We start from the raw sequence: 16,388 nt of genomic DNA, 5'->3' as shown, positions 1-16,388 counted from the left end.
AATTTTCATAACAAGTGATAAAATTTAATCATTTTAAAAAGCATTAGATCTGACAAGTTTCATTACATAACTCTGTATGAATCATATAATGTGAGTGCAGTTTAGTTGCTGTACTAGGCTTTTATAATGTTCTTGACATCATCTTACTCAAAGCTTCTAAGTTCTTGTTCTGTTTAACATTGTTGTTACTAGGGGGCAGATATTTGTAGATTCTCCTGTTGCATGTTTTAAACATGTAAAGATACAGAGAGGAGAAAACTTAGTTAAACTAAAAGTGAAAAAATGATTGTCAGACTACGTGATTGTCAGTTTAGCTGTAAGAGGAGATTTCTAAAGAGAAAGTTTCACAATTTGTAAAGTAACAGCAGAGATAGGGAAGAATAATTTTTGTCAGATGGATTCCAAAGTAATTGTAAACCTGTCTGCGTGAACTTTTTGATATAAAAGAGAATTATTTAAAATTCTGAATAGAACTGTGATAACTCACAGGGTAATATAAGTGAATTTCTCAATGTGTGCTGTCTGCTTATTGATGAACTTCACTGCCAACAAAGTCACAGACATCTACTGTAAAAGAGTTGTGGCCACTGTCAAAACCTGACATACTTTAAAAACTCAGCTTGAGAAATTTCTTAAAAGGTTTGAAATTCTTGCTAGGTGATTACTGTACTCTCTCCCAGCATGTTTAGATTTCATGTTTATAAAAAGTTGTTTGTGAAAGCTAGTATCTTCTGAAAAGGAAAGATGCTTTCTACAAGTGTGAGTTGCTCTTTCAAGTTTCCTGTGAATAATTATAATTAAATCATATGTTCATCTTAATGTGCAATTAAATTTGAAGATTTATCTGTCTTTAATAAATTAATACAACATACATATATCCATTCTAAGCCTGCATCTTTATCTTTGACAAAAGATCTCATGAATCACGGCCAATCACATATATATGTAGTGTATAAAATGTCTGCACAAATATTAACATCAGGTTCTGTTGAGTTCAATTCTATCTATATTAAATATGTAATACAAATTACAATAACCCACATGAATTATCTTGTACTTACTATGGATAAAGGTCATATGTTAAATATCTTGTGCAACTTAAGTCACTCGAGATATCAAAAAAGTGCCCCATTGCTAGTTGCAAAGCTACACAAATAGAAATTTATGGTGTAATTATAAACATATAGGTTCCAAATTATAGTACATCTAAGTCAAACTGAATTAATTTAAGAGCAATGGGATAGATTCTTTCAATAAAAAGTTATAAAACATTGAATAATATACTGAATCTAGAAAGAACTATGTTTGTAAAAATAAAATAAAAAAGGCTAGACACAAATTAAGATAGGAAGTGAACAGCACTTATTAAAACAAAGATGACACAAATACAGTGTTTACTTACTTTTATGGAATGACAAAGTATAGCTTTTACCAGATTATCTATATCTTATCCCAAGCTGCTTACTGAAAGAAGATTACTACCAGACACTTTACATTCAATATTCCTCACTTCACAGTAATGTTAAATTTATCCAGAACAACTAGCACTATTCATATTATTAGCCATTCTCATTCAAGCATAGATGAGGATGTAACCTTAATATGAAACCTGCTGTCAACATCCTTGCACAAAATAGAACATTAAAACAATACTCTCCACTGGCAGAACAGCTATTATTTATGGAAGAAAGGTAACCAGAACAATATGAACTAAGCAACTTTCCAACCAAAAGTTATTGGAAAACTGCACAGATACAAAATGATAGATAAATTCAGAATAAATACTATTATTGTAACATGGCCCATTATTAGATTATTTGGCAAAAATAACACCAAAACCAGTTCATGTAATGATAATAAGTTAATTTATTTCTTTAAAAATGGTTGCTACAGGCTAAATTCACTTGTAGACATAACTTATTTATAGACTTGTAAAATTCCTGAGATACGTTCACAGTAAGATGAAGACAAGAATTTTGAGTGTGGGTTACACTAACATTAGATATGGAAGCTGCCCCCCCCTCCCAAATGTGTAACAATAAACCCAACAACTGCTATCTAAAAATGGATATTTAGCAAAATAGTAAAAACAAGCAAACTAATCAAAATCCCTCAGGGATACAGCATGTTGATTCCCTCTTAAATTGGAGAAATTGATCCACAGGTACCCAATTATCAGGGTAAGGAATAAATACCAAAAACTGTTAATAAGATTGTTCATGTAATAAAGATGGATGAGATAAGATACATATATAAAACACCACAAACCTGAGCCACAAAGCCCATGAAGACCAAATTAGACCTAAGTAATATATTAGGTTGCAATATGGAAGGAAAGGCAAACTCTAGAGGCAGGAAAAGGCAATTAAGATCCTCATCACTCTTAACCAAGTCAGGAGTAGCATGGGCAATGCCTGGGTACAAAGACTGACCCATGTAGAATTCAATCTCCCAATGTAGAAAAGCACAAAAATCCACTCTCAGGTGCCTGCACTAAAGCCTGAGAAAAAAAACATTGTTTGTTGGTGGGACCTACGAAGTGGTAACAAGAACTTCATAATTCAAGAAACTATACAGAAGTTGTCGAGTACTGAAATATAGTGACAAGAATGAACTGGCATAGAAGAACATAAACTCAAAAAGGAAACATTTCTTGCAATTAAAAAAAAATTGTTTATAACACAGGGAGCACTAATCACAGAAAAGAAGACATCTGAACTCGAACACTATCAAATGAGAAGTGAAGCTTTGGTAGAGGAGTGTAGAGGGAGTCATGTTGCATAAGCACATCATGCTACTATTGATCAAGAAATAATACATAATTTGCATGATAGACATGTTGGAATGAAGTAATTCCAAAAGGAGCAGGGGAGTATAAATTTGAAGCATGCATAAATGAGTTCTTCATACAGAGGGCTGCACTGTATTAGAATAGCTAATCTTGTGAAAGAAGATAAGTTGGTTGGTTGGTTGATTTAGTGTTTTATGGCACAAAGCAGCTAGGCTATCTGTGCCAAACGTCTGGTAAAAAAGGTAAAAGTAAATTCAGTAAAATTCATAAAAGGAAATTAAGGTAAAACAAAACAAAGTTAAAATATAAATAGCATAAAACCAATGTTTACATCAAGTCTACAATGTCAAGAGAAAAACAACAGTAACTCAAGATGTAAAGGACTTTCTGTAGCATGACTGTAATAATCATAACTCACCAGGAAGATTAAGAGGTAAGTACAAAAACCACCATAGGTCACCTTAAGTTGGCATTTCCAGTCCTGGTTTTAAGTTACTTAATGTCACAGTCAGTTTCTAATATCTAATTGAAATAGACAAACTGTTATTTTTAAAAGGAAGCCACATGAAAAAGGTGGAAAGTATATATTAAAAAACTTAAATGGCATTAGAAAGAATAATGGCCTTCAAAAACCAAAAACATCACCAAGGTGAACAGTGTCACCATCACCAATAACACTGTCTAATGTTATGGACAAACTTTAGGACAGAATATGCTTAAAATGGTGCCATTGTTGTGAATCATAATGATGACAAGAAAGTAAAATGTGGCTTATTGTGATCTGAGTGTTACACAAACTACACCCTGGTGCATCAGTTCCAGCAAAGAGTTAAAAAACTGTGACTAATGCCTAGTCTAGTTAGAACAACTTCCTCTTTCCGATCCTTACGGGAACAAGAAGGCCAAAGTCCAATATAGGGTTTTATTTGGAAAAGCTTGTTTTCACATTGCTCACTCCAAGTTGACTACTAGCTGGCATGGAGCTAAGCCTTCAATACAGGACCATACACCATGTATGGGACAGGCACAGCAGTGATGGTGCCAGAGCAGATAGATTTAGCTGCGGTGTCAGCGAGCTCGTTTCCGTGAATACTAATGTGGCTCAGTATCCAGAAAAACTGGATAAAAGTAGATGTTAAAGAAAAATGTATTGGCCCACACCCTGTTCTTGCCAAGATAAAGTAATTCCAATAAAAAACTATGCAAGTCAGTATAAATCGTGCAGTTCAAGTACTGCTTAGCTTCTATGTGATCTAGGGCAAGAGAAATGGCATACAGTTCAGAGGTAAACACAAGCTGTAGAGGGGATTCTGCGTGCAACCACCGAGCCACAACAAACCATGGCAGAGCCCACACAGTCACCTGAGTTTGAGCCATCTGTATAAATAGGAATGGAAGGATGGTTCAAAAGATGTTCAGCAAATAGCAGACAGTATTTCCAATCAGGAGTGTCTACTATTCTCTGATGACTTGAAGATAGGTCACAACTGGAGACTGTAAAAAGCCATGGTGGGATAGGCTGACCAGTGGATACAGCAATATTAACCATGGACAGACCCAATTCATCTAACTGCGTCTGGATATGAAGGCCAAAAGAAGCAATGGCAGATCGTCTGTTCTGAAAAAGTATGGCCCACCAAGGAAGGAAAACACAAACCCAGGTGAGATGCTTTGGTAAGGAATGAAGTTTAAAAGCATATAGTAAAAACAGTTGCAAATGGTGGAGGTGCATAGGAGATTCATGAGACTCTATGTATAAGCTCTGAACTGGGGAAGTACGAAAAGCCCCAGTGCAGAGCCGAAGTCCTTGATGACGAATAGGGTCTAGCCTCATTAAGACTGATGGTCTGGCAAAGCCATAAACCAGTGATCCATAGTCGAGTTTCAATCGAATAAGAGCACGATACAGAGATGCCAACCATTACAATTTGAGCATAATCGTTACAATTTTGGTGTATACATTATGACTATACACTCATACAGACAAATATTACAAATTGTTGCAACTCCCAAATTATTATATATTATATAGGCCTATACAATAAAGTGATAAATTGTTCCCCCAGGGTTTGAAAGGGGTGAAAAGAAAATTTCTAGTGAGATACAAATAAATTTTGATAATAAATAAAAGACAGTGCCAAATGGCTACTTGCGATAATCATGTTTGTGCTTGAAATAATGAAAAATATTTGTATCTCTGACGTCTACCAATATTTTGAGTGCGGTGCTTCTCCATACTGGGTACGTGGGGGAATCCATAGTTACGTCATCAGTGCTAGTCAGCCAATCATCGCTCTCGTAGATGGGTATTTCTCGTTTTCTAAGTGGCATAGAAACACCAATGTGATCGTTCACAAGATGGAAAAAAGCGGCCTCGTTCACCAGATTGTCTTGTTTCTGGCAAATCTAAAAGGGACTTTTAGATTTGCCTCTATCTACAATCATTACGCTCAGTCTATCTACAATCAATTTAAGCTCTATCTACAATCATTACGCTCAGTCATTTGAAATAGTTAGCATCTCTGATGATATACCTTTAGTATAGAACGTAAATCCACTCCACAAGTGGTGGTAGAGAGGGCACAGAGTATGTTCAGTACTCTTGTACATTTGACCCACAGCTTCTTGATGTGTGGTATAAAGGCTAGCTTATGGTCAAAGTTCCAAGAACTTATGTCTCAGAGACCACAGGCAGAACAACTTCACCGATACGGAGTTCAGGATCAGGGTGAATATCACGTTGGCGGCAATAGTGCATGCAAACGGCTTCAGAGAGAGAGAAGGTAAAGCCATTTGCTGTGGTCCATTTTAGTAAACAATTGAGGGCACTCTGCAGCTGCCGCTCAATAAACCTCATGTTCAACGACTGACATGAGATGTGAAAATTGTTGACATACAGCCTGTTTGCAACAGTGAAAGGGAGTTATTCAGTGACAGCATTAATTATTATACTGAAAAGTATGACACTCAGAACACAGCCCTGAGGGACTCCAAGTTCTTGTAGAAAAGAACGGGAAAGTGTCAAGCCCACACAAACTCGGAATCTCCTGCCCATTAAAAATGTTTAATAAAAATAGGCAAATGGCCACATGACCCATATATATGGAGGTCTTGCAAAATGCCATACCGCAATGTTGTATCATAAGCCTTCTCAATGCCAAAGAATATCGACACAAGATTTTGTCGTTTGAGAAAGGCTTCTGTGATTGACGTTTCAAGTCAAATCAGGTGGTCCACAGTAAAGTGCTGTCATTGGAACCCACACTGGGTGGGTGAGAGGAGATTGACTCGAGGAACCAAACAAGACGAGCATTAACCATCCTCTCTAAGGTCTTACAGAAACAGCTCATCAAAGTAGTTGGATGGTAGTTTGAAGGAATCTATGGATCCTTCCCAGGCTTGGAGAAAGGCAGGACAAATAGCCTGGTGCCAGGCATCAGGAAAAACATTCTTCTGCCAGATCTGGTTAAAAACATCCAGAAGGATAGCAAGAGAAGAGGGAAATAGATAGTGCAGCATTTTATAGTGTACATCGACAGGTCTAACCGATGTACTGCCAAACATGAATGACCAGTTTGAGTTCCACCAGTGTAAAGGGAAGATTATAGTCATAGAGACAATCAGCGCAAAAGGAAAGAGATGATTGCTCTGCCCGAGTCTTGATGGCCAAGAAGGTGGAAGAAGAGGCAGAAGCACTAAATACCCAACAAAAGCTTTCATCTAGAGAGCTGGCGATGCTCTGGGTATCAGCAACTTCCTGGTCACAGAGAGCAAGATCGAGAGGGGGACAGAGTGATATTGCCCACTGACCTTTCAAATCTTGTCCCAAATGACATTGGAACAGGTGGTAGAGGATATACTGGTTGTGAACTTAATCCAAGATTCCTTCTGGCTTAGACATCTTACCCATCGAGTATGTGCTGAAAAGTGATGTGGTTCAAGAGTGTAGGATATCTACGGAAAGTATCCCATGCTCGTTTCTGAGCCTTCCATGCCATGTGGCAGGCAGGATTCCACCATTGATGAAGATATAGTGGAAAACAGAGGTTTTAGGAATATATTGAGCAGCTGCTTGTATAATACAGTCAATTACTGCTGCCACACAGTCATCTATTGATGGCTTACAGACAATGGCAGGATCAATAATGAAGGGGAGCAAATTGAGAGATCAATAGCAGTAAAGGACTGACTAGGCACATGGATATAAGTAGAAGAACCAGTACTGAAACGAGAAAGGTTGTGATCAGAAAGCATATGCTCTACAGAGCAACCCCTCCTATCAATATTAGTACTTCCCCAGAGGGATGATGTCCATTAAAATGCCCCAGGATGAAAAAGGGAGACGGCAACTGTTCAATGAGAGCATCAAAGTCTGATTGATCACATGTCTCTCCAGGTGACAGATAGAGAGAACAAACAGTGATGATATGACCCAAGGAAACAGAGATGGCTACAACCTCCAAGGGTGTGTCAAGTGGAAAAGACAGGTGGGCACATGCTGATCAACCAACAGTGCCACCTCTCCATCACACAGCCTGTCATTTCTATATAAAGAAAACTGCTGAAAGATAACTGTATTGGCAGGTTTCAGAAATGTTACCTGTAAGGAGAGACAAACAGGATGGTAAGAAGCAATCAATGTTTTGATGTCATCCAGATTAGAACGTAAACCTCGACAGTTCCACTGTATCAGGGTGGTCATTTTTATTTACGTGTAGATGAATTGGGCAGAGAACCGTTCTGTTTACGACCACGTCTTTTTACCTTACTTTCCTTATTCAAGGGAGGTCTATCGACCTCCATGGATCCTACCATGGTTCAACTGGGCAGGTGTTTGCTGTTGGAAGGGGATTCCAGATACTGAGAACATGAGTGAATGATTGTTTTGTATCTTGGGGTGAGAGAGGAAGATGGATCCAAAGAAGTGCCTGTACCTGGAACCAAAGGATGTGGATCTTGGGGTTTGGTGAAAAGTATATAAGGGACAGAGATAAGTGTCGAAGTTGAGTCATCAACTTTTTTAACCATGGAGATCAAAAGACTTTTCATTTGTTCAGAGAACAATTCTTTAAGAGGCACAAAGAGATCTGCCTGCACACCCACAGTAGCTGTGGAATGAAGTGCAGCAGCATATGTCCTAGATAAGGTGATGGACAGCAATTTTCGAGCCTCAGGACAGGTAATTTTATGAGTCATTTTCAAATGTTGCACCTCTTTTTCTTCCAACCATTTAGGGCAAGAACAAAAGTAGGACCGGTGAGAGCCATTGCAATTGATGTAATGAGGGTCTGTTTCACACTCATAGGCATCATGGTCCTTGCCACTGCAACAAGTACACATCAAGGAACCACGACATGATGTCTTCGAGTGACTGAATCGTTGACACTGGAAACATCGGAGAGGGTTTGGAATGTATGGCAGTACTCTGCAATTAAGATAACCTGCCTTGATGGTGGCAGGCGAACGTGGTGACATAAATGTCAGAATGAGGACATTGGTCGGCATCATAATTCCATCTTTACGAGTGGAGATACACCTTACTGCAGAAACACCTTGGGTGAAGAAACCAGCAAGAATCTCCGACTCTGGGATGTTCTTCAGATCCCTCTCAACAATAACTCCTTGTGATGAATTCAAAGTAGCATGAGGTGTAACCACAATAGGTATATCCCCAATTGCCTTTGAATGCAAGAGTTCACTGTGTTGAGATGTGGATGTTTCCACCAATATGTCACTAGATCAAAGGTTTTTTACTGACTTTGGAGAGCCAGCAAGTCCCTCTAGTCCCTTCTGTGTATCACATGTCTGGGACATTTGCCCTAAAGGTTTGTCTGAAAGTTAGTGCAATATAAGAAAATGAGGTACAACAGGTAATACAAACAGTGAGGATTGCTGATCAGAATCTTCAAGATGTGGTCATTTACCTGTAGACTGTTTTTTCACTATTTTATTAAGATTTTTAATTGGAGTATCCATAATAAAGAAAGGAAAATTTTGGTGCCCACTGACCCCACTCATCATGGAGTCTGACAAGAGGATGAACTAGAATGTCAAACAAGAACACTGCAGTAATAACAGGGTTTCGTGACCACTATACCCAAACAACAGCATCAGATATAATGTCCACAATACCTGTTGAAAACATCAAATACTGGTACTTGATTGACCCTAGCCTTAGTGGTCCAGCCGACTGACCCAAGGGGGATCACCCCAAGGCCACCCGTCTACAAGAATTCAAGGCCAAAGTGGTGTGTTAGGGTAGGACCCCTCAACTACCAGGATCCTCTCTTCCCCTTCATGGGTTGCCACGCACAGCAAACATGTGGGTGGATGTTTGGATCCCAGAGGAGGTAAACTGAAAGAACAGAACCTTCCCTGGGATGTCCCGTCACCACATACAGGAATCCACACCTACCAGATCAAAAGTTTTATTTTAAATTTCTGTTAACGATACATTTCAATAAATTGTTTATTGTACAATGACAATTAAAACAGCATTTTGTTTTAGTTTGTTATGCCTTAATATATTAGTTGTGAGAACAATTACTGGGGTAATACATCAACTCTTGATTTACCACCAAGTGATATTACATCATTGATAAAAAATTAGCATGCATCAAGTTTTATGTATGGACCAGATTCTATACATATGGGAAGAGGCATCTATGTAATGTGTGTATCACATGTCTGGGACTTTGTGATAAATTTCAACAATAAACAAACAGCACACAGTCCACTTGTTTTAAAATAATATATTGAAACAAGTCAAACATTTCTAGAAATGTTTTTTACAATGTTGTTTCAACAGCTTTAAATATCTAACTTTTTACCATATAGACTGCTTGTTACCTGAGAACACAATTTGAAGAAAACTAATTTTCCTGCCTCATTATTACAATTCAATCTGTGAACAGTTCACTTCAAAACTCACCACTACACACTCTTTATGGCTAAACTTACAACCACACTGTCTGGATCCATCTTTCAAACTAAATTTTCAATAGAGGTATAGATCATTCCAATTATTACTAGGTATTATGATGCAATAATTGCTCAATGCAACAATGAAAAAAACTCAGAAGGTTAAAGTAATATGATGCAATAACATAACAACCACCAATTCATAACTATTGAACTACACAGCATATGATTCATAAAGAATTATGTAAAACAAACAGGAGATAAACTACCAGTTCCAAAAATAGCAAAATGTGACACTAATGCTATATAAACTAGTTAAATCATAACTCTCACACTGAACTTAAGCAGAAACAGTCACGTATATTTAAAAACATGTTTTACCTGTCAACTGTTAGTCAAAAATACTACAGGGTGTTCGGAAAATCACTGTGCACTTATACATTTATCAACAGACATGTTTCAATATAGAATACAGGAGGTAAATATGAATGACAATTATAAACAATGTTGAAAATGACCTCAGTTGGCATCAATACAGGCCTGGATCCTTCTTATTTTTTTTCTAAACACTGCAATCAGTTGCTGGCTTGAAATAGACTGAATAAAATATGATTACAAAACTGCACAGTGACTTTCCGAACACCCTGTATAAAGAAATTTTATTAAGAATGCACCACCTGTTTGTACATGATTTTATTACTTAAATAACAGCGTCATTATTCCAATGCACATATATTGACAAAACTGGTCCATCAATTTATCAGAAAATGCCTCAAAATCACTGAATGAAGTATTATTTTGATAATGCGTCATTCCTCTTTTAAACTGTTTACTTGCTGAAGTTTATGCAAAGTAGTACATTTAAATTTGCACATGCTCAAAGATACTGTTCAAATCTACAGGGGAAAAAGAATGGAAGTCATCATGTGCTATGAAAATATTTACAAAACAAATTCATCATAATGCATAAATGAATGTAATAAAGAATTACATTTACAACAAAATCCACAATTTGCCTATGATAATTTAATTTTTGAAAAATTTGCTCAGCTTTTTTTCTATTCTTAATTTTAAACATTACTCAACAAAATGGTCTAAATTTGATATGAAAAAAAAACGACAAAAAACTTGAACATTATGAGCTACACTGTACTCCATCTTATGAATTTTATCGTAATAAACAATGAAAATTGTTGCTTCATCACTTACAAGTTACAGTCATTTCTATTAGAAATCCTAACTAAACTTTGTCGTCTTGAACTTTAAATTTGATATGATAGCTTTGGAAATTGAAATCAAAAACATTTTTTTTAATAAAATACTTCCTAAAATTACTACCTCATAAAACAAATTGTGTCATTTAACACTGAAATTTTAATTACATTTAAAACTAAAAGTAAACAGTATTTACTACCAGAACTACTGGATCTACTACTACCAGTATATTCCATTTTTATTTTAACTACACCAATAACACATTACACCATTATAATAATAATAATTAGTACTGTAATAGTAGTAGTAGCAATAATACTAGCGTCCCGATGTTAGTTGAAACGTGAATTAAAATATATCGTACGATATAAAGCCTTGTAGTGAATTAAGTTGTAGTGGGTAAGTAATAACCTGAATATTGGTATAAGTTCAAACTCAGATCCACTCAAAATTCTTAGCAAGGCCTAACACTACCCTTAGCAACTCGTGTGACTAAGTATACATTCTTGATTTACAAGGCATTATTACTACTAAGATAATGTTATTTTAAGCTTGCCTTGTAATTCAGCTAATTGTACCTTAATGTTTAGACCTATTGTCAAAACTTACATACATACCACTAGCAGTTGTAAAAATAGTTCATTCAATCTATCTAACGAAAGGTCAAACTAAAAGCGAAGGTAATCTTTCCACACCCAAGTTCTTTACAATAATGTTATGTAATACTGTCACTTTCATTACAGAATGACTGAACTAGTTTATTCGTTCTTGCTCCCTTACTGAAAATACTTCAGCAAAGAATGCGAAATAGGGAGTATGCATATATTTATTTATCCCTTTTTCTTATTAACTATCATATATATAATACATTTTTAGAATTCATTGACAAAACAAACAGGTTTTCAGGGATGTTTACACCCTTGAGAGCGAAAACCTAAAACCTTCAACATATGTTTAGTAAAAAATATTTATGAAAATTAATTATACTATGAAATTCTCACAGGTCACAGTCAACAAACAAAATGGTTTTAATATTAGAAATGAACCTGACAGGTGAAATAAACCCTTTTAACTGTAGGACGAAACACTTTACTCCTATTTGCAGTAATTGATCATATAAATGTGGCGATAATGTCTGATGAAAATTAATAACAATGATGGATTAAGTTATATTACAGGTGATATACCAAAACTAGAAAGTTTTGGAGAGTAGTTAATTCACTTGAGTTTCAAATGATCCAGCTTATAATAAAAAAAATATATGCACTTCTAATAACAAATTCTTCAGATGCTCTATAAATTACATGAATGCTATGAAACTAGGCCTGGCATGGCCAAGCGCGTAAGGCGTGCGACTCGTGATCCGAGGGGCGCGGGTTCGCGCCCGCGTCGCGCTAAACATCTCACCCTCCCAGCCGTGGGGGTGTATAATGTGACGGTTAATCCCACTATTCGTTGGTAAAAGCGTTAGCGATTGGTGGTGATGACTAGCTACCCTCCCTTTAGTCTTATACTGCTAAATTAGGGATGGCTAGCGCAGATATCCCTTAAGTAACTCAGAACCTCCTAATCTGAATAAACTTGCCTATCACACCAAGACAGTTTAATTTCAAAATGTCATAACCTTACATTACTACTAATATATGGATGAGTTTTTGTGTGTCTATGTTTTATCATAAAAACTACACATTGAATTATCTACACTTTTCCACCACAGGGAAATGAATCCCAAATTTTAGTATTGTAAGTCTATGAGATTATCATCGATTCACTAAGGTACTAGAGTTGTGGTATATTCAGGTAAAAATAAGTTAAATTCAGAGCAATGGTGTAGTTTCTGTTACTTAATAACAGGAGGTTCGACAACATATTTATTATAAAGTCGAATCAAATCCCTGAGAAAATAAATCAGCAAAAGAGAAAACTGGACATATTGTAAAATAAACATTTTTTTTCACAGACACAAACGCACGGTGCATGCCTATCTTATGGACACTAGACCATCGCTTCTATTGAAGTAGGTATCTTTAACTGATTAGACCAAAATCGTTTACCACACTATTTAAATTCAACTTTCATTACATAGCAGATGAAACGTTGGATCTACTCAAAATAACTAGCACTACCCACGTGACTTTTCATTTTCAATTAAGCATAACGGATACCATAACTTTGAGATACCCATTGAACTACCACTGAAGGATACTACTGTCTACATTCTTACACAATGAGCAGTAATACAGCTATGCTTTTCATGAGCAGAACAAATGTAACCTCTGCAGAATGACAAGTATTACGTATACTACACGTAAAGATTTCAAATAGCCAGAAGCTTTACTTTTAATTTAGAAGTTAATGAATCTCGATATGTATCATATTTATGACATTTGACAACAAGATTGGTACGCACAATTTTCTTTATTAACACAAATATATTTTACTATACAAGACATACAATTTATAATAATGGTCATTACAAATAGCTAATATAAATAATTTTTGTGTACAACAATTTTACAAACACAAACAATATTCAGTCTTCTATCTGGTCTGGAACTAAATATTTTATCAACAGTCCAGACCCACAAGAAACAAGTTATTTTTATGTTGATACACAGATACCCTTCACTTGATGGGAATACTAGCTATCCTCATTCTTGTTTGGACTAACGCGATTTACTAGATCACTTTTTTTTTTTTTTATCGAGGGAGATATTTAATATCGTCGTATAATTACTAACGTCCGAAATTAATTCATTGAAGTTGAACGGTTTGTAGTATTTCAAATCTATAAACATTCCTGGTCAAATTCTGTAGTTTTCCAATTAATAAGCATTAATCACAATTATAGTTTCCGAGGCTTATGGTATACTGAGTGTAGCTGACCAATGATGTTTTGTTCTTTTGGCGCGTCGGTTTATATAGTAAAAGGCGAAATTTTCGAATGTTCAACAATGTTTGAAGACACGCTAGCGTTTTCGTAAAACAAATATTGTTGATTCTTACTGTTGAGAATCTTCTACAAACTTAGAAAACAGGTGGAACTTGAACAATACATACCCAACAATATACATCACATACACCAAACTGAAGCAAACGTAGCCATTAAATTAAATATATAACGGTAAATCGGGTAAACAAAGAATTAAGGCAACTAAAAGAATGTCAGCTTAATGATTTTCCTGACCACATGTTATGTGAAAACTGCAGAATAAGTAATAAATTCATAACAATACAACATTAGAATCAAAAAATGAGAAATTTATGGTATGTTTTTATTTTAAATATAAAGATAGACTTTTATTTATAAAGATATCCTATGCAGTGGTAATAGGCACTGGAATAGTTCCTATTTAAAAAAAACCAGCAAGTATTGGTCTATCAAGCTTATACGATTATTAATACAAAAATATTTGCAAGAAAAACAACAGAATGCTTGAAAATTTATTAATACTGACACACCTGAAATTAAAACAAGATTTCAATTGGAATAATAATCAGTGATGTCGAGAAACCCATTTGTTGAGAAATTTATATGCAAAAACGGCTCGTTTGGGTTGAGAAAATATTTTACATAGAAGGTCGAAACGTTGTTCGCTCTTCTATGTAAAATATTTTCTCAACCCAAACGAGCCGTTTTTGCATATAAAGATTTCAATTCTTAAACTTTCACAGTTCACTGTACAGAAGAAAAACGTCATTTACAGTTGCAATTCTGTATTTAGGATGACAAATTAAAATCTATTACTGGAAAAAAATCCGTATGTCCAATACCAATACATTTTTTGAACCAGTGTTCGAAACTGAAAATATATTGTCTGTTTTAAGTTTTGCCGAAAGCTACTCAAGAGCTGTAGATCTATATTAGCCATCCCTAATTTATCAGTGATAGACTTGAGGGAAGGCAGCTAGTCAACAACATCCACTATTCATTCTTGGATTACTTTTTTCAACAAATAGTGGAATTGACCACACATTTTAATGCCCACAAGGATTAAAGAACGAAAAATTTCAGTGATGAGGATTCAAGCCCGCTGATCATAGATTGCAAGTCGAGCATTCTAACCATCAGACGATGCAAGGCCACGTATTAAATTTAGAAGATACATTAGAAAAAAATAATAATAGCTTGTAGTAAGTAAATATACCAGTTCTAGCTATGCCAAAAATGTATAATACACTATTAGATGACTTTCTGCTGGCTTAGAAGAACAATATACCATAATATATAGAAAAAAAATAGTCATTTCATCCCTTCACTTTGTCTTTGAATGACAACTTTTTAGAAAAGTAAAATACATAGACTTACCTTCTATATTTCAGAAAACCACTGATTCTCTTTTTAAAACTATTGTAAAGTATTAACTTCCACTTCTGACGACAGCAATATATTTCATAAATCTGCTAAAATAAATGTCTTAACTGGAGCTTACTCTGTCGTTTTAAAATCTTAAATGTATGACATATCATTTCTATATAATACAGAATACAACACCTTCAGTAGCACAGCGGTATGTCTTCGGACTTATAACTCTAGAAACCGGGTTTCAATACCCGTGATGGGCAAAGCACAGATAAACCATTGTGCAGCACTGTGCTTAACCAAAAACAGACAAACAAGCTAGACAATTAAAGTTTAAATTAAATTTCTAAGAATGCGTCAAACTCATAGGCCTCCCGAATCTGGTATTTTCAGTGGCGGAATTTAGGTTGTGTGGGCTCAGGGGTTGATGATTTTTGTACGCCCTACACTCTATGTAATTTTACATAGAACAAAATTATCATTAGGCCTCCATTAGACCATGGGCCCTGGGGCTAAGACACCTCTAGCCCATACCTAAATATTTTGGTGAGCTAATCCGCTCCTTCTCACATCCTTAGAATTTTCTTGGCTTTTTAACATTATCTATTCTTCTAAGGTAATCCTTCCATCCTCGGAATCATTATAGTAATATGTATTCCACTGAGCCCTTTCTGATAAGTATTTATTCTTTCTTGGATAAGGAGTCGAAAACTGAGTACAGTATTTCAAGTGAGGGACAAATAATAATTTGTATAGATAGATGTTCTATTAAAGTTAATACAGCTGTATGCAGATAACTCTTTGTGTTGTTTTCCGGGAAACCCTGGAACAAATAATTAAATATTAACTATTTATGTAAATCAAAATTATGATTTAAGCTAATTTTATTTGAATATTCATGGCAAATTAAATTCTTTTTATATTTAATCTTATATAGTGACGTTGCTTTGTTATTGTTTTTGTCAAATTTGTACAATGGTCAAAATGTGCCCTGCCCGCCGTTGAACTGATTCCGAATTCGTGAATTATAAGCCCTCGAGCTTATCGCTAAGTCAGTGAAGAACTTTTTCGAAACATTTTCACTGTCATACATATGTAAATCTGAAAATTCTCTTGTGTAGTGTTTGATTCTGGTTTTGTAAAAGATTTGGAAATAAA

General features: G+C 35.5%; 1 protein-coding gene across 18 annotated transcripts in view; it reads right to left on the bottom strand.

Moving 5' to 3' along the window:
• The window catches only part of LOC143247363 (uncharacterized), a 62,650-nt gene extending 50,612 nt beyond the window's left edge, over positions 1-12,038 (bottom strand). Inside the window, exons 1-2 of one of the 18 annotated variants that reach the window (XM_076495306.1) lie at positions 11,537-11,871; positions 1,062-1,146 (exon numbers count right to left, since the gene is read on the bottom strand). The gene's annotated coding sequence lies outside the window, so the exon portion shown is untranslated. The other 17 variants (XM_076495302.1, XM_076495301.1, XM_076495298.1 and 14 more) reach the window with 17 other exon arrangements.
• Between the last annotated feature and the right edge of the window lie 4,350 nt (positions 12,039-16,388).

Source organism: Tachypleus tridentatus, chromosome 3 (genome assembly GCF_004210375.1).
Source record: "Tachypleus tridentatus isolate NWPU-2018 chromosome 3, ASM421037v1, whole genome shotgun sequence".
Lineage (NCBI taxonomy): Eukaryota > Metazoa > Arthropoda > Merostomata > Xiphosura > Limulidae > Tachypleus > Tachypleus tridentatus.
The sequence above is the reverse complement of the archived record's forward strand: the minus strand, read 5'-3'. Positions and strand labels throughout refer to the sequence as shown.